General features: G+C 42.6%; 1 long non-coding RNA gene across 1 annotated transcript in view; it reads left to right on the forward strand.

Annotated features, from left to right (window-relative positions):
• Window positions 1-23401, forward strand: part of LOC147703286 (uncharacterized) — a 40590-nt gene extending 17189 nt beyond the window's left edge. The window contains exon 2 of the long non-coding RNA XR_015297288.1: window positions 23206-23401. This is a non-coding gene — a long non-coding RNA (uncharacterized LOC147703286). The remainder of the gene's footprint in view (window positions 1-23205) is intronic.
• The last annotated feature ends 645 nt before the right edge of the window (window positions 23402-24046 follow it).

The following is a 24046-nucleotide window of genomic DNA, read 5'->3' on the forward strand; positions in this document are numbered from 1 at the left end:
TTTCCCTATAAACTCACTTCCGTTATCTGACCATACAATCCGTGGCATTCCATATCTAGGGAAATATTCTTTGAGAAGAATTTTGGCAGTTGATAGGGCAGTATTGTCCTTTAATGGGTATGCTTCGATCCATCTGGAAAAAGCACAGACTACCACCAGGACGTATTTCAGATTATTACAGCGATCCATGTGAATGAAGTCTAACTGAATCACTTCAAAGGGGCAGGAAGGAGGAGCGAAGTGACCAGCAGGAGTTGGGGTTCCCTTGCCAGGATTATGCATCAGGCATACCATACAATTTTTCACCACTCTCTCTGCACATTTACTGATCCCATCATTCTTCCAGACTGGAGCCAGCATCTTACAGATTCCTTTAGAACTTATATGCGCTACTCCATGCGCCATTGTCACCACTGCAAGTACATACGCATCAGGCAACATCCAACGCTGCTGTTCTGTCAGATCAATCCAACACCCACTCGAATCCAATTTGCCCGTACTTTCTCTCCATACACGTTTTTCTTCCTCAGTTGCCTCTTTCTGAATCTCTTTCACACTTTCCATTGTATCCTCACACATTCCAGACTCAGCAATCCATCTCGCAGACGTAGCTACATACATTCTGCTCATCATGTCTCTAGCTGTCTGTTTAGCAGTTTCATCAGCAAAAGCATTCCCACGACCAACATCATCCGTGATTGCTTTATGAGCACTGCACTTTACAATCGCAACTTCAGTCGGCAAGGTTAGAGATTCCAACAAGTCGTTAACTAGCTGACCATGTTGAATCTTAGTCCCATGGGACGTAATGAAACCTCTTTCTTTCCACAAACGGCCAAAACTATGGGCCACGCCAAATGCGTACTGACTATCTGTGAACACATTCACTCTCTTTCCCTTAGCTAAAACACACGCTCTTGTTAGAGCTATTAATTCTGCAGCTTGGGCAGAATTCTGACTCACTCTTGCAGTCTCCACAATCGTCTTCAAAGTCGTTACTGCGTAAGCAGCAGTCACATCACCATTCTCCAATTTAAAACATGACCCATCCACATACAGCGTGCCATCTGGATCTGACAATGGAGTGTCTCTTAAGTCAATACGTCCTTTTGTCTCCTCCTCCGTTCTAAAACAACAATCATGTGGCTCGGAATCACTCGACTCTTGATTAGTCGGCAACAGCGTTGCTGGATTCAATACATTACATCTTTTGATCTGAATATGACTTGCTAGTAACGTCAGCTCGTAACCAGATAGTCTCGCACTGGTAAGGTGTTGTGTCTTAGTTCGGTTCATGAGTGTATCCACTGCATGAGGAACCATGACCACTAGCATGTTGTTCATCACCAAACCAGCAGATTGTCGAATGGAAGCCGCAGCTGCCGCTGTAGCTCTCAAACAACCAGGTAACGCTCTAGCTACCGGATCTAATGTTGATGAAAAATACGCACAAGGGCGTTGTTTATCACCAAATGTCTGTGTCAGAACACTCAACGCGCAACCTTCTCTCTCGTGAACATAGAGCGTGAATGGCTTGCTGTAATCAGGTGTACCTAATACAGGAGCTGAACATAATGCTTTTCGTAATTCAGTAAAACTCTCCTGACATTCATCAGACCATGGCACCGGACTCGGAACATTTTTCCCAGTCAAAGCTACCAACGGTTTTGCTAAAAGAGAAAAATTTGGGATCCACTGCCTACAGTAAGAGGTAATACCTAGAAAGGCACGCACTTCTCTCTGCGTGCGAGGAACACTCATCTGCGTAATTGCTTTTATTCTCTCTGGGGTCAACTTCCTTCCCTCCTTTGACAAGAGATGACCTAGGTAGGTCACTTCTTGGCAGCAGTATTGCATTTTCGAAGGTGACACCTTGTGATTCAAATTAGACAAATGATGTAATAACGAGATCGTAGCTGCTTTGCAAGTTTCCTTGTCATCGGCAGCCACTAGAAGATCATCTACATACTGTACTAGAGCAGAGCCTGGAGGAAGGACAAGCGTATCTAACTGACTTTTTAACGCCTGACTGTAAATAGATGGGCTCTCGCAGTAGCCTTGTGGAGCGCGTTTAAATCTGAAACTTCGACCTCCTAGACAGAAACCAAAAATATCTCTGCTTTCCTCGGCTATCGGAATGCTGAAAAAGGCATTCTTCAAGTCAATGACTGAAAACCAAGTAGCTGTAGCAGGAATCAATGTTAACAAGGCAGTAATGTCTGGAACCACAGGAAACTGCGGAACCACAATTTTATTAACTTCTCTGAGGTCGATGACAAACCTGTACACTGGAGGTTTTGTAGGATCAGTTTGTTTCAAAATCGGTAATACAGGACTGTTACAAACATTTCCTCTAGTTTCTTCAACCACATCTTTCTTAATCAAATCTTGCACAATCAGTAAAAGTGCACGCTCACCTTCACTCGATATTTTATATTGAGGAATTCTTGGAAATTTTACATTCGCTTTCAAAGTGACTACATAGGGTGGGATTTCTAAAAGGCCTACATCGTTAGGACCAGTTGCCCAAAGAGAATCAGGGAGAGAACGCAGCTCTGGCGGGAGTGCATCCATTGACAAGTACATCGGAGAGGTGGTTCTTTTACCCAATGTAAGCTGTACTCCTTCCGGAGAACAGTACAATGTCGCATATAGTCGTTTTAACAAGTCTAAACCAAGCAGATTTTCATTACAACCTGTCGTTAAAATCAGGGGTGCTTTCAATTGACACGGTCCAACAGAAATAGACAAAGGACCAGATATGGGGTTGTAAACAGGGGCGCCTGAAAAACCTACAGAAACATTTGTTGAGCCGGACAAAGGTGCGCCAGGGAGTTTCGCATGAATGATAGAACTTTTTGCTGCACCAGTATCCAACAGAAACGGTTCGACTACACCTGATGTTGCTACTGCGACATAAGGCCCACTCTGATCCACTGGAACTGATACTACTCCCTCTCTCTGTCCATGGCTGTCCTAGTACCCATTTTGCTGGAATCCCTCATCCACTTCACAATAGTCTTCAACCAGATACTGTTGAGATCTATTTTGCTGGGCAGACTGTCCATTTCGTTGATCAAAGTGATTGGAAGGACGATCATTCGTCTGTGGAGGCATAGCACCTCGCCCTCGACCTCTAGAATTTTGCACAAAACCACCACGACCTCTCTGAGCTGCTGCTGCATTATTTTGCGCTAAGATCGGACACTCATTCTTGTAGTGACCCTCTTTCTTACAGTACGCACACTGGTTCCACTGATATTGAGGTCTCGGTGAACTATAGTCTGTTCTTTGATACGAACCCTGTTGCGTATTATTCTGATTCATGCGAGGCGGATACGCCTGTTGCAAAAGAACTTTAGTTTTTAAATCTTTTGTTTTCTTATCTGATTTCTCTTTTTCCTCTTTATCTCTATTTTCATAATACTGTGCAGTTGCAAGTATTTGCGCAGTTGTAGAAACAGCCCACGCACTCTCGGAATCCTTTAATTTGTTGCAATACTCAGGTAGCAAATTATGTACAAATTTATCCACAAACAGTCTCTGTCCTCCTTCTGTGCTCATATCCTGACCACTGTGATCTACAAAAGTCTCTTCGAACCTCGTGAAGAAGTCGGAGACACTTTCGTCTTTCTTCTGCCTGCATGCGGACAACTTGTCCCAATTAACACGCAATGCGGGCATCAGAGTCTTCATTAAGTCTATTATCCTACCTGGAAGATTAGCAATTAGAGGTTCGGGTTTTGCACCACCTACTTGCTGACCATCCGCTGCAATGATAGCTGCCCAATCACCACCTAGGGCAACTGGATGATTCTCTCTACGAATTTTAGCCCAAATTGGTTGCGGAACTACATTACCAAATAACATATCGATGTCTGCTAAGTTCATTATACAAGCCTCAACTGTCTGTGTTAATTCCTTATAGTATCCAGCAGGATTCTTACGCGGATCTGGCAAGGCCTGTTTTACTGCTAGCACTTCAGCTCGCTTCCACGGAATGTGTATCCACACTCTTTGGAATTGCGCCGGAGCGGCTGCAATACCACGGACTGCATCAGCTTGCACAGCATCGCGCCAAATTGGAGGAACCTCCCTCATTGGATATTGGCGATTTAGCTTCGTCTTGCTTTTCTCTAAATCTCTCGGTGAACGAAGTGATGGATCATTTCTATAACTTAAAATCAGTTCCATCGCTTCCTCTATATTTTCACCTACTATCATTCCTGCAGCAAACTCTTTCTGGACCTTAATTAAGTCTTCTAGATTTGATTCAACATCATCTTCTTCTATTTCCTCACGTAGCAGCGAGCACATCTCATCAAAGACATACCGTTGTGTTGGCTCTTTCCACTGCATAAATGTGTCTAGCACATCTCTCGTACTGTATCTCCTACTCTTTGAAATCCATCTGAGAGCCGTGGAATCTAAAATTCCCCGTTCTTCAGTACTCGGAAGCTGACTACGTCTTTGAACAGAGTCAGAAGTAGGAGTCTTAATTAAAGATTTATAGAAAGGGGTTAGAATGCTCGAAACAGAATCAGTGATTCTTCGACGAACAGAAAGTGGAGTCAACACACTAGCAGACGCAGAGAACACAGTAGAGGTAGGAACAGATAGCGGGACAGTAGAAGTATCGAGAAAAACAGTTTGTGGAGTAGTAGGTGTAAGCGAGACAGATACAGGTATAGAAGTCGGCAATCCAGGAGGAGGAGGAGCCGTAGGAACATTCACATTGACTACAGGAGGTACAGGAGCTTGATTCTGAGGGGCAGGAGCAGGAATACCAGGTTGTCCAGCAACCGGCAATTGTACATTCGGTAAAGGTGGAGCCGTAGCACCTTGTGCATACGGTGGAGGTGACCGTAACAAATAAGACAACAGAGGATCGTTTTCAGAATCCTCTAGTATCTTAGCTGTTTTCGATGGCAAGGCAGGGTAGCACTTGTCGATCGCTAAATTATGCTCTCTAATGGCCACCTCTATGGCCTTCTCTGACTCGTTGACTTGTAGCTGTTTAGCCGTTTGCTCCAGAGTCAACTCTTCTTGCTCTTTCTGTTCTTTCTTCAACCTTTTAATTTCTCTCTGTTTGGATTCTTTTCGCCAGTAACGGAAAGAATCAAACATTGCCGGCCGGGCTTTCTTCCTAAACAATTTCGCTTCTAAATTGTCAAGGATTTCGGGTTCAAAACTACCATGCAGTGGCCAACTAAGGACACCATCTTTCTCAGTGTATCGGACCCACACCTCATTATAAGATATAGGACCCACACCGTGTTTACAATACAAGTCATATAGGGGAGTCCCAATCGGAGGAACCAGACATGAGTCCTCCAATCGTGAGTCACTGTTGCAACCAAAACAAGACAACATACAATTTCTCCGACTTAACATTTTGCAATCCGGAACACAGAACAAACAAACACGAAACAGATATGTGCACCTGAACCAAGAACTTAGGCCTACCAAAAACGAACTGATGTATCGATACCCAAACTAAACCAAATAGATTATCGTAACCAGAACAACCAGTGATAATCTTACGAAACCAAACCAAACCAAGAACCAAAAAGGATTTTAACAACCCTTACGAAGTAACCAGCTAGCTATCACTAAATACTTAACTGAGGCACTGAAGACGTCACCAAGGAGAAACCCGTCACGTTTCGCTGTACTAAGGACTGCACCTCGGGTCCAAGACAGGGCGACGGTCAAGGCAACGGCCCACTGCAGCCGTCCTGAACGGGAACCCTCGTGGAAGAGAACTTCGGGCCACTTTTGCGATATGCCGGGATCGATGAAGTGGGGCGCCTCCCTCAGGAATCTTCACACGAAGCTTCTCGAACTCTTCAGGCTTTTGGACCGGTACCGAATGACGTCGCCCCACGTGGGCGCCAATTGGAGTTCTGGACTTTTTTGGTTCTGTCCAGAGGTGTCAGGGAACAACACCCAAAGACCCCGGAGTTCCACCTGCCTTGGTGCGCAAATGAACGGAAACACGGGCTTCTCGATGGTGGCGTCAAAGACCAAAGGTTTATTACTGCAGGGACACAGAAGTCACAGAAACCACACATGGGCAGTATCTAGGAGCCTGTTCGATTTGTACAAAGAGGGTTGCTCCTTATATACAGAAAATTGGGCTTCGGGCAAATTCTTCACATGTTAGTACATTCCCAAACCTTTGTGTCCTAAACAATAAATATTTGGCGTTGCACAGGAATCGTCGACAATATCTGATGACACAACATTACGAATGAGAGGTTCCCACTTTTCCATCATAATCTCATGTCAACTATTCATTCAGAACCCGGACCGCCTCATCGTAAATTTCATTACCTCCCCCTAATAAAGGCCCAGAAGGAAAGGAGCAGAGCCAGGTGCAGAAGATAGAAAAGCAGGATAAGAGATGTTTGTGGGTTGTAAATGGGCAAGGCTACCAGCTTCGGCCGCCTAATCATGATCGGGACAACGGACACGAGAACCAGTTCGGTAGGGCTGGCCTCGGGCAGAGGAGGCAGTCTTTGTCGAGTCATGCAGCTACAGCGTGATCTGGTCTAAGGTGCACGTGTCACTAGAGAGGTGAATCTCCGGCTAAGGCTACGTGTCCTTAATCGGAATGAAGTGATCAGAGGTTATTGCGTATGTGAGGGCAAGAAACACAAAATGGCTGCCATGATCTAAGATGGATGCCATGGGTAGATCAGAAATGTGTTTGTAACAGGAGTACTCTTGCTCGTAGCGTAGCGAAAACACCAGGATATGCTAAATGGATCATTTGCGGTTCGCTGATACCAATATTATGTATTTCCGACAATATTGAAAACACGGGTTCAAATCGTCACGGAACCTCAGAAGCCCAACATTCGTTAAGTGTAAATTATGACTGAAAGATAACCAAGAGCCTCAATATATCTACTACGTACAAGATTCTTACTTTGATAAAAGTTATTTTTATTCATAAATGTATTTGTTTCCCACATAAAAAAGACAATATAATTCACAGTAGATAAAAATCAAGATATCAAGTATTAAATTACATGTAGAACCATGTAGACAATATGGGTACAATTCACGGTTAAAAACAATGTGAGACTTTGCAATTAGAATTTCTGTAACAATTATAACATACAAGAATTCATCCCTATATATCTAATATCATCATCAATTTTGGACACATGACAGTTTCAAACAATTCACCAATAAGCCACTGTAGAAATAAAGAAAATGCAATTATTCCTAATTATATACAATATTTCATCGTCAGTCTCTACGCGCGTTTCGGCGGCGGTCCGCCTTCTTCCGGAGATTCACTTGCCAAGTCTAAAAAATAGAGAACAACAAATGTTGTATATATTATAACATGGTTATACATTGAGGCTCTTATGATTAATGATTATCGTATACAGGTACACTAGACCACTAAGCTTAGTTGAGGATGATCAAGCTAATTAATTTCTGTAGACAAAGGATACGTATACTGTTTCAAAGGAACAAAGACCTGAGGGGGCATAGAATACATATGATGACGCCCTAAGTGAACACCTTATAACCCAAAACGGATAGAAACCGGGTGACAAGATATCTAATAAGCCAATAAAAGGATAATAAACCATCTTCTTTACTTGATATCATTTATGATATTTGATTCTGGTTTAAATTTGCGATACTGTTTAAGAACATAATCAGACTACACTGAATTGATACACAGTGCATTCTTACCTATTCAGGGTCTTGTTATAAGTGTTCCAATCAAAGGAGTAATCTACCGCATAAATTTGAATCGCTATAATTGCTAGGAAAGGAAAGAGAAAAAAGGTGGGATAGCTATAATTGGTAGAAAAAGAGAAGGAGAAAAGAGCACTACAATACACTCGTGGGATCCTTTAGCACAAGTTTTGTTGTTACCGCTAGGTTTTAACAGATGAAATAGTTAATTCCTCGAATTGAAAGAGTACTTTTATATATATATATTTTTCTTCCTTCTTTCTCTTCACGGTGCCTGTATTTAAATTATGATCTCATACTTTTATAAATTTTGTTATTTCAATTTCTAGTATATTGCCATATATTAGAATCAGGTTTCCGGCTATCCTTAATTTATAGAGTCAATGCTTAATTTAAAACAGAAAAACACCTTCTCTCATGAATGGATGCAACGAATAAAAAATTACCTCCAATGTTACTACAGCTAATTTATTGATGCAGTCAAGTAAAGAAGATGGTTTATTATCCTTTTATTGGCTTATTAGATATCTTGTCACCCTGTTTCTATCCGTTTTGGGTTATAAGGTGTTCACTTAGGGCGTCATCAAATGTATTCTATGCCCCCTCAGGTCTTTGTTCCTTTGAAACAGTATACGTATCCTTTGTCTACAGAAATGAATTAGCTTGGTCATCCTCAACTAAGCTTAGTGGTCTAGTGTACCTGTATACGATAATCATTAATCATAAGAGCATCAATGTATAACCATGTTATGATATATACAACATTTGTTGTTCTCTATTTTTTAGACTTGGCAAGTGAATCTCCGGAAGAAGGCGGACCGCCGCCGAAACACGCGTAGAGACTGACGATGAAATATTGTATATAATTAGGAATAATTGCATTTTCTTTATTTCTACAGTGACTTATTGGTGAATTGTTTGAAACTGTCATGTGTCCAAAATTGATGATGATATTAGATATATAGGGATGAATTCTTGTATGTTATAATTGTTACAGAAATTCTAATTGCAAAGTCTCTCACATTGTTTTTAACCGTGAATTGTACCCATATTGTCTACATGGTTCTACATGTATTTTAATACTTGATATCTTGATTTTTATCTACTGTGAATTATATTGTCTTTTTTATGTGGGAAACAAATACATTTATGAATAAAAATAACTTTTATCAAAGTAAGAATCTTGTACGTAGTAGATATATTGAGGCTCTTGGTTATCTTTCAGTCATAATTTACACTTAACGAATGTTGGGCTTCTGGTTGCCTAGGAAGTTTTAAATATTTCATGTTTAATGTAGTCCAGCCTCTATGCACAGAGAGTTAGGTGAGCATTGAGTAATACAGAGATGCATGTATTAGACAGCGATTGCATTAGTTAAGACATTACTGCATTCACTAATTGTTGTATCTAATGTAAATAATGTCCTTCTCTTTTCTGAAGATTCAGTAGCGACTAGAGATTGAACCACCTGACTGTGTCTGAGTTCCTACATTCACATTCCACTCAAAGAGTCCTTGATGCCCTCTGCGAGACTAAGCCCAAGAAGGAGACTATTTTGTGTTTCAGTGAGCTATAATGTATCGCCTACATTTGAATGCAGTCATAACAGACATTGCTGCACATTCCATACTTCAGGGAAGGTTTTCCAACACCATTAGAGGCTTCCACCGCAGACTGACATATTTCCTATGCACGAAAATGGTGGACATCATTATGTGGGGCAGGTATGGGAAGCTGTGATCACCGAGGTATCGAGAGCAAGGTATATAGACAGTCCAGTGAAGTATGCGAGCCTGCACGAATCAGAACTGGGATCTGCTTTTTGGAAGTGGAGAGTACCCAGTTGTGACCAGTTAATGGATTGAAGACAACACAGAGCTTTCACCTCCAGGCCTGTTTGATGTATGTGCCCCTCATGTGTCAGGTGGGAGCCTGGACTCTGTTCTCAAATGCTTCACTAGATAACATCATGCTTGTGCTACAAAAGGTTTTTCCCTAAACATATTCTATTGTGTTATGAACATATTACAATAGCTGTGCCCTCCGCACCAGTTAATCAGGTTTAAATGTTACTATTATAAGCATCGTAGGCATCACTGGATAGTATTTACACTACAAAATGTAACTACAGTTCTACAATCCAGTCATTGCGTACAACATGCCTTGACATTGCTTATAGCCAGCAGTGACACTTTCATTATGAGCCTTTACAAACCACTATAGTTCTAGGGAATTCAAAACAGAAAGGTTACAAGAAATAAGCCAAAACAGTGAGTACCAACAAGAAGTCCTCCGGGTAATACAGGAGCTCGGCCCATGTGGCGGACACTGGAAGTCCTGTAAGTGGTGAGCATTGTTAGTCCCAAACGTTTGTGTTTACGATGGAGTGCAGAGGTCAGTGAGGCTGACTTCTTCCAGAGAGTTTTGTGTATGTGGCAGGCTGATACAGAATAAACGGGGCCAGCTAGATCATTACACAGAGCCATTCTCACATAAATGTGCAAAACAGACATATACTCTGAATAGCACTAATAAAATATTCTAATACTTTCACGATGCCCCAAGCTAAGCTGACCCTTTCGGGGGGTATTGTTGTTTCCTCGCCACAGGAAATTATTGAGATAGTAGTGGCAAAAATTCCTGAAGCCAGCCTAAAAAATCATGGGTGATCCAGTCAGTTTTAAAAATGCAGTTCCTTTCTGCCTATTATTTTTCATAACAGATTTCTTCATTTTTGCTTTTCTCTCAGTTCCATTTTTCCATCCCGCTCCTTCGAAGGAAATCTGTAGTCATATTTCTTAAATGTGAAGGTCCCTGGAAGGGATCCGACGGTAAATTAAAAAATATAAAAATTGCACAATGGCAGGCTAGATTGATGTTACAGCATCAAACAGCAGTGCTTTCGCTCTAGATAGGGGCACCTAAGAGGTCCCGAGAACAGACTGTCTACTAATGTCACAGGCGACGATCTCGAAAACAATAATGATCAGTGAAATATACGCTTTGAATGCATATTTTAGACTGTAATTATGTCTCCAAGAATGAGCTTACCTGTTTATGAAAAGACAACCATTTTGCTATCACATACAATCTTTTGTTATTAGACAAAACGAAATTACTGAAAACAAAATATTGCCAATTTCAGGGATTATAGATCTCACATCATAGATGCCTACAGTATACCTGATAGAGCGCGGGCTCACCTGCTCAACATACTCACCCGGGCCCATATATCTATATCTATATATATTAAACAGGTAAACCAACACTCAAACCAATTGGGGTTTTTACCATTTGGATTTTATACCATTTATCTTACCAATCCAAGTCACCGATACCTATAGTCCTAAAGGATCGATGGAGTTAGAGAGAAAAATAGGTAGCAATAATAACATTTAGAATTTCATGAATAACCACAAACTCGGAAAAGTTTAAAATCTTTATCTAAGTAATTTTGAAAATTATAACATCAATTTCAGATTAACTTCTTATTCTTAGAATAATACAGAATTTTGGAAAATAATCATTGCAAATGCATTGGAGAGAAAATATCATTAAGCATTTTAAAACAGAGGGTGGGTAAAAGAAAGGGAAACAATACAATGACAAACCCACACTTTATAGTTACCTATTTCGGAGTGATGACCAATCCTGGCCATGGGCTGAGTCAAAAGAATAACAAAATCCCAAGTACAGGTGCCAGCAGGTAAGAACAGGTGCAAGCCAGAATCAGAACCACGACAGGATACGGACCAAATTGGATCAGGACAGGACCACCACAGGCTAAGACTTGCACCGCAAATAAAGTTCAAAACACCGGCGTTGTAAACCCTCTCTGGAGCTAACAGTCGACCCCGATTAGGTCATCGATCTCCATTCCGAACCCCGATTGGGTTATAGAATCTTCTGACAGAGTGCTCCGCCAGCAACTCTGCTCTCGATCACCTATTAAGTGCGTTGGGTCAGTGACAGGTCAGCTAGTCGGACAAACTAACTAGCTAAGCCTACCCTAATTATACTATTTTTCAGGTCATGTACAACCCCCAAATGTTGCAAATGTGTGAATCCCATAATTTTATTGGACAAGAACAAGGAATAGCCATCACACCATAGTTTTCTAGAAGCAATTTGTCAATCATGTATTCATGATGTTCCCTCCCATAACTTTATCTACTCATGTTCTTTATTCCGCCCGGTAGTGAAATGTATCCATGATCATTTAAAAACAATTTAATCAATTCAGCTTCCTCTGGCAAGGCAAGGAGTTCACTCTTCTCCACCTTCCATGTCCGTCTTGGCCATGATTCAAGGCGACAGCTTCTGTAACTTCAAGTCTTTGTGCGCAGACGCAGTTTCTCCAAAGATGGAGTTCAGCAAAGCATTTAGGCCCGTTTATTCATGATATGTGAAAATAGAAAAGAAACAGCTTTAGAGTCACAGAATAAATGAATGCACTCTATACCACTTCTATCTACTCTACTCCCATTAATGTCTTTTATACTATTACGTTAGATATTAAGTGAAAACAAACAGCTTAGCAAAGCAGCGATGCATGTTTCTTGCACGTTAGGACACATAATGTCCATCTTAGTTCTATTGCGCAGAAGCAGATGTTTTCCCACCAAGCATATCACGTGGGTGACAGACGCATGCTCAGTAGAAAATCCTGCGTAGCAGCAGCCATTTTAGTGCAAGCGGATTATTATTAGTAAAAGCACATTGGCAAGACTCCCCTAGATGCCTAAAATGTTGTGTAATGCAATATTAATAAGACAAAACATGTTAGTTAGTACATTAATATTATTTCGAGAGGGTTGAGCATGAGCAAGTCACTTTACGTGTGAAACCTTGCTCCATCATACCAATAATTACCAGCTTTAAATCAGGATCAGCATTATACCAAGGAGGGGCACCATTACGCCAAAAAAGCCTAATATATGTCAAGAATTACCTCCATTATGTCAGCACCAGCAGTGTGACAGCCAGTGCATGATTAGAGCCAGTGGTTGCAGGTGGGCCCCCCAGCATTTATTTATGGAAACCAGCACTTATTTTCCCTCATTAGACTTTCACCCACAGCAAGAAAAGACAAGCATTGAAAATCCAATAGGTTTCGCCTTTAAATAAGTTAAAGCCATTTGCTTTGCTAATGGTATTGGATAGCAAAGCAAATGGCTTTAACTTAATGAAAGGCGAGACCTATTGCATTTTTAATGGTTTATCCCACAGACTCGTTGTACTTGCTTGGCACATAGATTTTGTTTGGGGAAAAAAAGAAAAGTTGTATATTGGATACACTTCAGTTGTGAAGTAATTTACGCCATGTTTTTCAACCATGATATACCATCAGTTTACACCCAAACGCAAATTGAAGACAGTGCTACCATGCAAAGAGCAGTGGTGCTGTTACTTGAATAAACAAGAAAGTAGTCATGTAAACCCTGTATGAGGCCCAGTATGTTATAGACAAAGCAATATTGTAGCCTATTAAATCAAACAATAGTTTTTTGTACAGTTGGAATTCTGCACTCAAGTGTTTGAAGGTGCTTTCATATACGATAGTGAAGAAAAAGGAGGATCAGTAAAATATAATATTTGTCTATGATCACACAATTTGGTTAAGCGGGGAATCCGCAAATAATTCATGTTTACTGGTTTCACTTTGCACAAATCATCTATTAAGCAGGTATCTAGTTCTCTCCTGTTCACCTCAACTGTTAATGATTTGCTTCTATCTATTTTGTGCATGAGGGCATAGGGTGGCACACAGAAAGCACATGAAAGCTTGGCTCGTTATGGGCTCAAGGTTCCGACGGGACCTTGAGCTGAGCCAGAGTCAGGATTCAGCCTAGCTAGAGCTTTCAGTGGCTCGACCACCTGTAGTATGCATGAGTGACTGCAATTCCATATAATGTATATTGGCGATATGGTCTGCTTTACAAGTGTTACTTCTTGAACAGGGGAAATATTATAAGAATAAAAGACAGTCCTCTGAAAGCGGGATTGTCAATCCAGGACGTCTGGTCAGTGGTCACCCTGTGTGCTCTCAGTGCCTCAGTCCCCCGGACCTCCACAAACACCTTCTGGGGCCTCCGTGCACACACACTCATCTGTATTTATTATTTCTGAGGCCACTGGCAGCACAGCCCGTCCTCCATCCCTAGTGCTGGTGCACCATAGCGCTGGCCTCGTGCCTCGCAGCACCTTTGCACCATGGACACTGGTGTGCTTCCAGATCTGCATAGGATCTATTCTGCAAACATCCCTTACGTTACAAAACCATTTGTCTAGACCACTCTTGAAACCTTGCATGTGCGCTGTGCAGGGCATCGCGTGTGCAGCACGTGGAAGGTTTGTAGAAATAAAACGCCCCTCCTTGTTAGCGCCTGCACCAGGGAGGTGCTAGCTTTTGTCTCAAAGTCTGGTCTGGGGTCTTTGCCTCCTAAACTGCGGGTGTCTGGGGAGCTGCGCCCAAGACTCACCCAACTGGCGTCCCTCTGTGTGTAAAGCGCCACAGCACAGCACAAGGCGCTATGTGCCCATGGAAAGGGTATTCATTGTGCTTGATTATAACTGCACTTGCAAGAGTTGGCAAAATGAAGATGTGAAGCGCCAAGAGGCCGCTCCCTCCCTGTGCGCAGCAACTCCAGCAGCATCAGCTCGTCCCACGGGTTGCTCCTGAAAGTGTAGCGCTTGTACTGAGTGCCCCTCTTGCCGGCCAGCAGCAAGACAAGGAGCAGGGGACCCATGGCGACCAGCAGTGTCCGTAGCCTGGTGTGGAGAGGAATGGTGGGTACACTGAGTCTGCCGGTGCGCGGGGATGACCCGTCCATGTGCCCACAATTATGTATACAGAGGAGGCGGGGACTCTAAAAGTTTCTACCCTGCTCCAGTCAGGTTCCCCACAACTCGGGTGAGAGGAGTGGCAGCCTTAGCCCCAGGCTTTCCCGCACTCATAGGATCAGCCTGCAAAGGAGAGGAGAGAGGGGCCCGACAGCCCCCGAAGACAGCTTTCGTAGCATGGATGCAGACAGCATTAATTAAACAAGTAGGACAACAGGCGCAGCCGGGACATGGGCTTTGGTAATGGTGGCATGGTGCGATTAAAAAGAACAAGGCTGATGGAGTCCCTCCAAAATAACACACCATCTACACCCTCCTCTCCCCCACACTGAACACACTAATTAAACTTACCTGTTGTGGAAGGCGAAGATAGTTGCGGTGGGAGTGGGTGGGGGGAGGCGGGGAAGGGAGCGTGGCAGCGTGGTGAATGCACGAGGGTCGGGGAGTGAGCGCGGCAGCGTGGTGAAGGCGCTATTTAGACAAGATGGCGTCGGACTGTCCACAGTCCGTTCGGACACGCGCATGCTGTCTGCATTGGACAGATGGTGAGAGCAGCCATCTTTGTCCAATCAGACGCGTGCATGCAAGCGTTGGGAGAATTGATTCCAAAAGGTCCTCTCCATGGCGGCAAGAGCAGCCATCTTTGTCCATGCAGACGCGTGCATGCAAGCGTTGGAGAAAATTGATTCCAAAGGGTCCTCTCCATGGTGAGAGCAGCGCATGCGCTCCTTTCGCCAGGCGAGACCTATAAAAACGCAAGGGGGAAAGAAGGAGGAAGAGAAAAATGAGGAAAAAAAACAGTGCAAATGGAGAAAGCAGGAATTCTGAAAGAGTGAGAGAGTATTCAGTACTGAAAAAAAGAGGCATGAAGTGGAATCAGAACTATGCAGCCATGGTATTCGTGACCCCGGCCATCAATATTGCCGGCCACTGGCATCTAAACAAAATATGGTTATTTGCACCGATTATATTACAAATTAAGCACAGGCGCCAGCGGTGAGACTTAGTAGCAAATTATGTTATTACTATGCAACCAATTGCCACTATTATATGGGGGCCTTCATCACTCCATGGATGGACAGCATCTTGTCATGAATTCCCACAATACTTCATGCAACACCACCATTATGTCATGGACAACCTTATACCATGGATGCATGAAGCAGGCAATCACACACAAACGTATATACTAACCAGCAGCTATGACCCCTTCCCCATGAGCCTTACCAGGATCAAACTACCTTTCATTCAAGAGTATTTATGAATTAGGGTCTACAAAAAAAATATTAATCTTAAGAAAGCCTAGGGAAAAGCTATGGTAGAGCCCCCAGATTTTAATTGAGGCTTACACATGTAGTCTCTAAAATGTATTGTGGCCTCGAGATATAAGCAAAGGCAAAGTAAATTTAATTTTATATTGCAAGTGGAAGAAAAAGCCTTTATGTAAAATTAATTCTGCCGGGAACAATGTATGTACATCTGCTGGTGCTTTCGTGTAGAAGTGTGGCTCAATGGTTAGAGCAGGCAGACCTCGATGCAAAGCTCTGGCCAGGGACCAGGGTTCGAGTCCTGCCCCGGTGGGTCTCGGGCTCATTAATTCCCCTGACCGGATATTCTCGCCTCAGTGCCTATTCTGATCATGGGTCTCACGCTGCAACTCTGGGCAATAGCTTGCTTAGTCTCCACAACGGCCCCCACAACGTGAGGGATGCCTGGTCTGCACCATGGGGGTGCCCAGGAGTGGACACTTCACAGGGAAAGCCAGGAAGGGTTCCCTTGTGGTATTCGTACAAGTGCCGGGAAACTCACTGTGGGTAGCTGTGCGCTGTACAAATAAAAAAAAACAAAGTCAGTCTCTACAGAGAGTGGCACCTGTCAGGGAGGTTACATGTGGCCAATTGTTTTTTCCTTTATATTGACGTTTTTTGGTCGTGAATTATATTGAATAATTACAGCTGAACTGGAATTAGAAATCCCCGCAGTTGAGCGCATTGTTTAAGAATGGAGGCAATTATTTTACTGTAGACTTCCTATGAAAGCCAAATGTAAGCAATAATCTACCAAAGGACTCCCATCTCTTCTGAGCTGTTTCATATTTCATTGCATTGAATATTTGCAGGAAGTGCAGCTTCCCATCAGGTATTTCATGCAGGATAAGACGCTTCACCAAGTTTATGGGGGGCTACAACAATCCGACTGTCGAGGACATGCACCATTGAATATAAGGCAGTATTCTTGAACATGGATCAGTAACTATATTTATTACATACTGAACTTTAGCCAATCACATATATCATTTTTATTTATAATGATAGTCTCCTATTTTTTCTCAAAAAGATGAACGAAGACTTAGTTAAATCACATCTTCGTTTCTGAAAGTAGGAGTTATCAGAGGTGTGAAAAGTTGAAAAGGCAGCTGACTTGCAAATGTGCAAACATGCTGACATGCAAACATGCTGACTTGCAAATGTGAAAACATAATTTTGCACATTTTAGGAAGTCTCATGCATTCAAAGTTTCAAAACAGAAAACCAAGGGGCATCTCTTGTGACCCTTCATTGTAGTAAGAAACTTCGGGTTCGGGCATCAAATTAACAATCATCCTAAATCACTGCATGGATCCGTTTAACTCTCACCATGGGCGTCAATTTACCAAAAAGCCAGGGGTAGCGAAAGGAACAGCATTTTCCATTTGGCCTTTACTTTGACTCACACACACATGCTTACAAATAAGCACACATTCACACACACTCTTTTTTACAAAAGCACACTCTCAGCTGAAGCATGCATACAACTTACATTTAAAAGCATTTTTACTTTCCTTAGCTGCGAGATAGTCATGCTCCAGCTAACTGCACTCCATTTTTTGAACCACAAATTGTATACATCAGTTCATAACCCACCAATCAGTTGGTAGAGTGATTTGAACTAGGGAAATACGTTGCTGCTAGAACTATTTGAGCATAAAGGTAGAGTTTAACTACACGATTGGCCCAGTGGTAAAAACACCTCATCCTTTTATTTCGAAACCACTAGAATTTCTAATGCTGGAATAGTTAGCCATTGCAACCATCACACCACTGTAGTCTGACAACCATGCCTGAGAAACACGAGAGGTCCCTAGAAAATCTGATGCATTACCACATTTAAGATGAATTACCAGAGATATAGGAGAAAAATCTTGAGTTCACTTTACCAGAAAGATTTACCTCCAGTGCTTATTTTCAGCTGGTGGTTGCCAGTGAGATCCACTGGCACTTTTTTGTTTCATCAAATATTAGCTGAGAGCAAGAGAGGGGAAAACACACAGAGGGAAAAGAAGAAGGAAGAGAAAGATGGAAAACCGTCAAAAAGGAACAAAGCAGAAACCTGAAAATGTGAAATAAGTAGTCAGGGTGTCACCGTTAGTGGATTAAAGAGGTATAAGATGGGTTCAACACTACGCAGAATTGATATTCGTTGTGCCGACATTTAATGATGTCGGCTGCAGTCTTCTCAGCAGAGCATTGAGATCTCAATATTTTACAAACTAAGCAGTGTTTGCCTCTGTTTTTAGTCTGCAAATATTAGTAGCTGGGCGGGTGGTTACAATCTGAACCCAAACTTTGCCACTGACACCTTCTGTGACTTCCCAGGAAGGTACAATAGGAAACCAGCGTGTAAGTAAAAAGGCTGCTGGAGGAGTGGGGCTCAGACCTAGGGATTGAGATCAGTTTCTACTGACCACGTCCTGGAAAAGTTGATTGACTACAATCTCCCAAGATTAACCACAAACTTGCTTTCACCAGAGATCTTCTCTCGCCCAGTGATAGGTCTATAAATGCCCTCTAGATGAGGGATCTACTGCAGCTAATCGTAGTAGGTCAGATTCAGTATTTAGTGAAAATAGACTGATATATAACTAACTATCAAAAACAAGCATTTGCAATGAAACCGGTCTCGCCTTTGGGACCTTAAATGTATTTAGCAATGTAGCATATTAGCCTGGGTGCTGAAACATCTACTGTTCTTTAATATGGAAGGAAAGTGAGGACCAAACTGTGTGGCACTCCAGGTATTATGATGTTACTCCAGGTATAGGAACACATGGAGAGAAATATTGCCTTTTAGCGGGAAATGGTGTAGTACAAAGCTGTGTTTTTAATATAGAATCAGGGCCTTCATGGTCATATCACTCACAATACAAGATTTGAAAAAAATATTATTTACGGGTGCGCGTGGAAGACAATTTCTACGGACTAATCTCTGTGTGGGCAGAAGGACATGGAGGAGGTAGGTAGGTGGACTTACACAGGTTAGCAACAAAAATACATATGATGATGTACCAACGCAAAAAGCATTCAGCAAATTTCTGTAGTGAATAGCGACTAGTTGCGAAACTTGTGAAGGTGGCCCGATCATTGTAACAGCAAACAACTCCGGTGCCGGTAAACCAGTGTGTATCAAGATTATATGCGACCCCAATGCGCACTGTGATGTACCAGATTACACATCCACATTGTGTCTTCTTTCGTAGGACCCCCTCTGTGCTTTCAGATTTGACTCGGCTCCCCCGGACATTGTGGTGATATGTGATCCGTTTGTGCATTGTGATGCGACAGGAGGAGACGAAATTTTTAACTCATGTTTTTTTTTTACTTTTACGGCCTTTCCAGTGAATAGCGACAAGTTGTGAAACTTGTGAAAGTAGTCTGATCATTGTAAAAGCAAACAACTCCTGTGCCGATAGACCAGTGTGTCTCGAGATTATATGCGACCCCACTGCGCACTGAGATTTCACAGATCACACATCCACATTGTGTCTTATTTTGTATGACCTCCTCTGTGCTTTCACTATTACGGCAATGCGGCGCTTGAGACTGAACGACAGACCTCAGACGAAAGACTCATTGCCACAAAGCATTTAAACGCAATTGCATTGATGAGGGTGTTTAAGAGAAAAAAGAAGGGATGAGACTGAAGGGGAAATTTAATGTATAGAAAAAGGAGTATAACAACAATTAAAAATCAAAGACAAAACGAATAAATGCTTACAGTGAATAGCAGACACAGAGAAAAGAAAAGCCATGCTGTTATTTTGTGTTTCAAAGGAAGGGACATACACAGCCGTTCGTCACCAGCCACGCGAGCTAACTCAAAAAACTTGCTGGAGAGAAGCAGTGGGAGTGTGCAACGTGGATGTTTTGCAGCTGCAGTCCCGACAGCTGAGGCAGGCAACTTTTGCACAGTCCTGGCAGCGGGTGCTGCTTTTACACAGACCTGGCGGGGTGGGTGCTCCGCGACCTCTACAGCGCCATGGCAGCGGGGTTTCCCCCACCTCCTCCCGGCCGTGGAAGAGGCTGCGTGTGTTCCTGCAACAGTAATGGAGGCCGTAGCCTCTGCACACACCAGACAGCGGAGGAACATGCCTCAATGCAGACCCGGTAGATATGGGAAGGGGCGAGAGGGCTGACTCTGCACAGACCCGTTGCCTTTGCAGACAGAGTAATGGAGCACCTGCCTCCTTACAGGCAGAAGTAGAGGTCGCCTCTGCCCAGAGAAGACAGTTGGGTTATTTGTTTCACCGTGGTCCCGAGTGCGGAAACCTCCTCCTCACTGACTCAGGAGACGGGGTTGCCTCCTCACGGCAGGGCACGGATGCAGGATGCCTCGGCGAAATCTTAACCGTTAGGCTGTCCTTATAGACAGTGCAGGACCACATTTAGTGAGGCCTCTGAGCAGCTGAGCTGCTGGGGATGCTCAGCACAGACCAGAGAAAGCAAGCAACCTCCCCACAGACACTGACATTATTGTAGGCTGTTCGTCACTGTATGCGAAGTTCAGCAATTGCCCCCTTGTGTGCGTTCTTGAGGACTGACATCCCTGAACCACCATCTCTTAGAAAATGGCACTGTTTTGTCGCCCATGTGTATGATGTAAGGCATCGCGCACATGCGAGAGAGAGAGTGCAAATTCATCCACCAATCACATGACAAACAAGAATTAAAAATGCAATAAGACTCGGATTTACCCAAGACCTATTGCATTTTAAATGCAAGTGCCGGCATGAAGGAAGGCACAAACAGGGTGGGGTTTTTTTTTTATACAAAAATTAACGGACTGCGGGATGGAATGGGGAGAGACAGGGAAACAAAACTGTTTTACAAGTAAAGGGACTGATAGCATCGAAAGAGCAAAACTGACACCATGGCAGTCAGGAGGCGGGACTAAGAAGGCACAAACCAATGAAAAAGCAGAATTTATGATTGCAGCCAATCAAATTTATGGCAAAATAGTGGGCCGATCTTCCCCTGCTATACTGTATACAGCATCTCTCGACGAGACAGCACATGCGCTGCCTAGGAGAGACCCAAAAAGAGAAGGAGAGGAATTGAGTAAAGTGTGAATTGTAATGTGTGCTAAGTTAATGGGTATTGCAAGCATTGCTGGACTTCGTAAGAAAAAGCACTAAAACAAGTAATGAAGTAATAATATAAGATTGGCAGCAATATATGATATTAGTCTGCACAAAGCCAAAATGGTGAAATAGTTATTTCCTCATATTGTGTGCCCATGTACAGAAGTCTAATGAAATATAAAATACATCTGGTACATCACTAGTAGTATGCATTCTATTAGGCACCTGTGAACTAACTAATGCAGCTAAAGATTAATTTGTTGTTTGACTTTTTAAAAACTAATGAATTGTTCTAAACTACTGAGCCTCATTAGGTGGAAAGAACTGTTGAAGTGGCTGGCCTAGCCATCACTTCCTCTAGTCCAAAAAGATACCCACTCCAGAGGCCCACTGAGCCTTGTTATTATACAATTAGCACCAAACAGCAGCACAAAATTGATTGCCACAAATGCAGTGCCCTAACTCAAGCAGCAAATCAAATGTTTCACAAACTTGATAAAAGAGGTCACTTATTCACAGGAACACAAAATATCATATAAATGTAAAACCTCATACTAGCACACCACAAGAGCAACCATTTTAAGTCCCGAGACACTTGGGGGCATATTTAAGAGAGCTTTGCGTCATTCTTGAACCATGCAACGTGGTACATGTGCGACGTAAATCTCGAAGTCAGATTTATGAAGTCACAAAAAGTCAGTTTGCGTGGCGCTGAATTGCTTTAAAAAATCTGGAGCAATGCAATGCAGTACAAATCGCTGCTTTGCCCCACTCTGCACAAGAGAGGCATTCCATGGGCGTTATGGTGGGTCCACCTAACTCCCATGGTTTTTGACACATTCCCAGATTTATATGGACTAGGAATGCGCCAAAAATATACGCCTCACCAGGGGAGGCGTAACGAGGAAAAATATCTATATTTCTCCTCGGTTTTCCCTCTTTTTATGTGTGCTATATTCTGCAGCACACACAGAAAGGATGAAAAAAGCCTCTCAGGATTGTTTTTGTGTAGGAAGCTCCTACAACACAGGCACGCTTGCACCATGATGCAAGGGTGCCTGCGTTGGGGCTTGGTTTCCAAAATGGTGCCACCGCAGGGGGAAGGAAAGGAATGCACTGTGTTGGATAAATAATGTGCATTCTTGCCTTTTCCCTGTGACGCAGGGTAGCACCACAAATGTCATAAATAATGCCCTTGGTGACCTACTGTAGTGGCCATAGGCACTACAAGTAAGGGGAGCGGGAGGGAGGAAAGTGTGCTGTAGCACCCCTAGAAATATCCATCCTGGCGCTCAAAAGAGGTATGAGCAATAATGATGCCAATGAATTTTGTGTTTATCTTGTCACACTTCGATGTTAAATGTCTTCTGTCAAATTACTTCTTATTTGGAAACTGGTATTTACTTTGTTTTCTCTGGCTGCAAAGTGAGACGATTTTGCAAAAATGAACAAGGTGGCAATATTGCTAGAGTACATTAAGTGAAAGGAAGAGCTTGATAAGGATGTCAGTTTTTATTAACACACAACATTTAAATACCTGTAAATGAACTATACACCTAATTCAAATTATATAAGCAATTAGGAAAGCACAAATTAAGCATATCAGATTGGTAATTCTGAAATGTGATGAAAAATATATTTTAATAGGATCAAATCAAGACACTATATTTAGTAATAAGCAAATGATAAATATTGTTGAAGTCCATATCCACATACTATCGTTTGTGAACTATTTAATTTTACCAGATAAAACTGTATATCTGTGCAAATTAGCAGGCATGTCAATAGAAAATGTGGTCTGGGTATGACTACCACACCTGTGCTCCAACATGGTCCACTAGCTATGTACCCCACCCCTACCACTCCAATACTGCATGGGTATGGCTTGTTTGCTACACTTATTTTTTGTGTGGCGCTTGGATTCTTCACAATCTCTACGGCTTCAGTGATGTGATTTTAATGGCAGCAGCCCCAGTCTGAAAAGTGTTCTAGCACCACTGCCACTGGCAGATATGGTAACTTTCTATATGAGATCCCGGAATATGACCTTCTGAGCCATTTCTCCACTATAATTGAACCACTTCTAGAAGCACAAAAGAGAAGCCAGCAAATATCGTCACAGGATGCCCCAAAACACTTAAGGTACCTGCCCACCAGTGAGTTGTTCAGTTGGAGGTTTTCGAATTTGCCTTTTACCATGAGTAGTTTTCTGATCGTTGTCTGTTTTTGTCTCTTGCAGGGGAGAGCTAACCTAGGTCTTCAAGCCACTGACAGATTCTGCGTCAACACCAATTGCTGGATCTTCTCCCTTTCCAACTTTCCACATCAGGGACCATCTTCAGTTTTTCACAACCAACATGTTATTCTGTAGAAACCTCTTATGAGTCTGCAGTCACTTGTGGTAATTCTCTAATAAAGTAGAACGAACATCAAAATATCTGACTTTTCTATATTTTTTTGGTGTAAGGAAATGGGCTAAGAAGCAGGAGGGTGGAATTGGGAGAGCTCTTCGGACTATTAGCCATTCTTTTTTGAAATATACAGACTTAAGGAAATTATTAACACCCTTAATTTTTGTTAGTCGTTATATAGTAAGTCAGCTTTGCACACACAGTCACAAAGGAAGATGTTAATAAGATGGTAGACAATTCTGAAATATTCGTTCAGTAAATGATGGGAGACATGAAAAGAATGCAAGATCTGCCAATAGCCTGCTATCCAATCACAATCACAATCCATACACATATACATACTAGGTTTTGGGCCCTTCCCTGTCCCAGGCACCTGGCCCATCCACACAAGTCAGTTACCATTTTTTATCGGAAGGCCTGAAGGAACGCTGAGTGGTAGTGTGTCTGTCTGGTGATACCACTACTTTCCAACACAGAAATGTGATTTTTTTTCCAGAAATTGAGGTTTGCATGGGATTCTGGGTGAACACATTTTGGGAGATCCAGGCAAGCCACACCACCCTGGACTCCCCCGGGTGTCTCGTTTTCAGAAATATCTGGGTTTGGTAATTTTCCTAGGTAGGTGTGGAGCCGGGGGACCAAAAACGCAGGTGGGTCCCTTGCAAAACC

The sequence above is a fragment of the Lissotriton vulgaris genome, chromosome 7 (assembly GCF_964263255.1).
Source record: "Lissotriton vulgaris chromosome 7, aLisVul1.2, whole genome shotgun sequence".
In the NCBI taxonomy this organism is placed as follows: Eukaryota; Metazoa; Chordata; class Amphibia; order Caudata; family Salamandridae; genus Lissotriton; species Lissotriton vulgaris.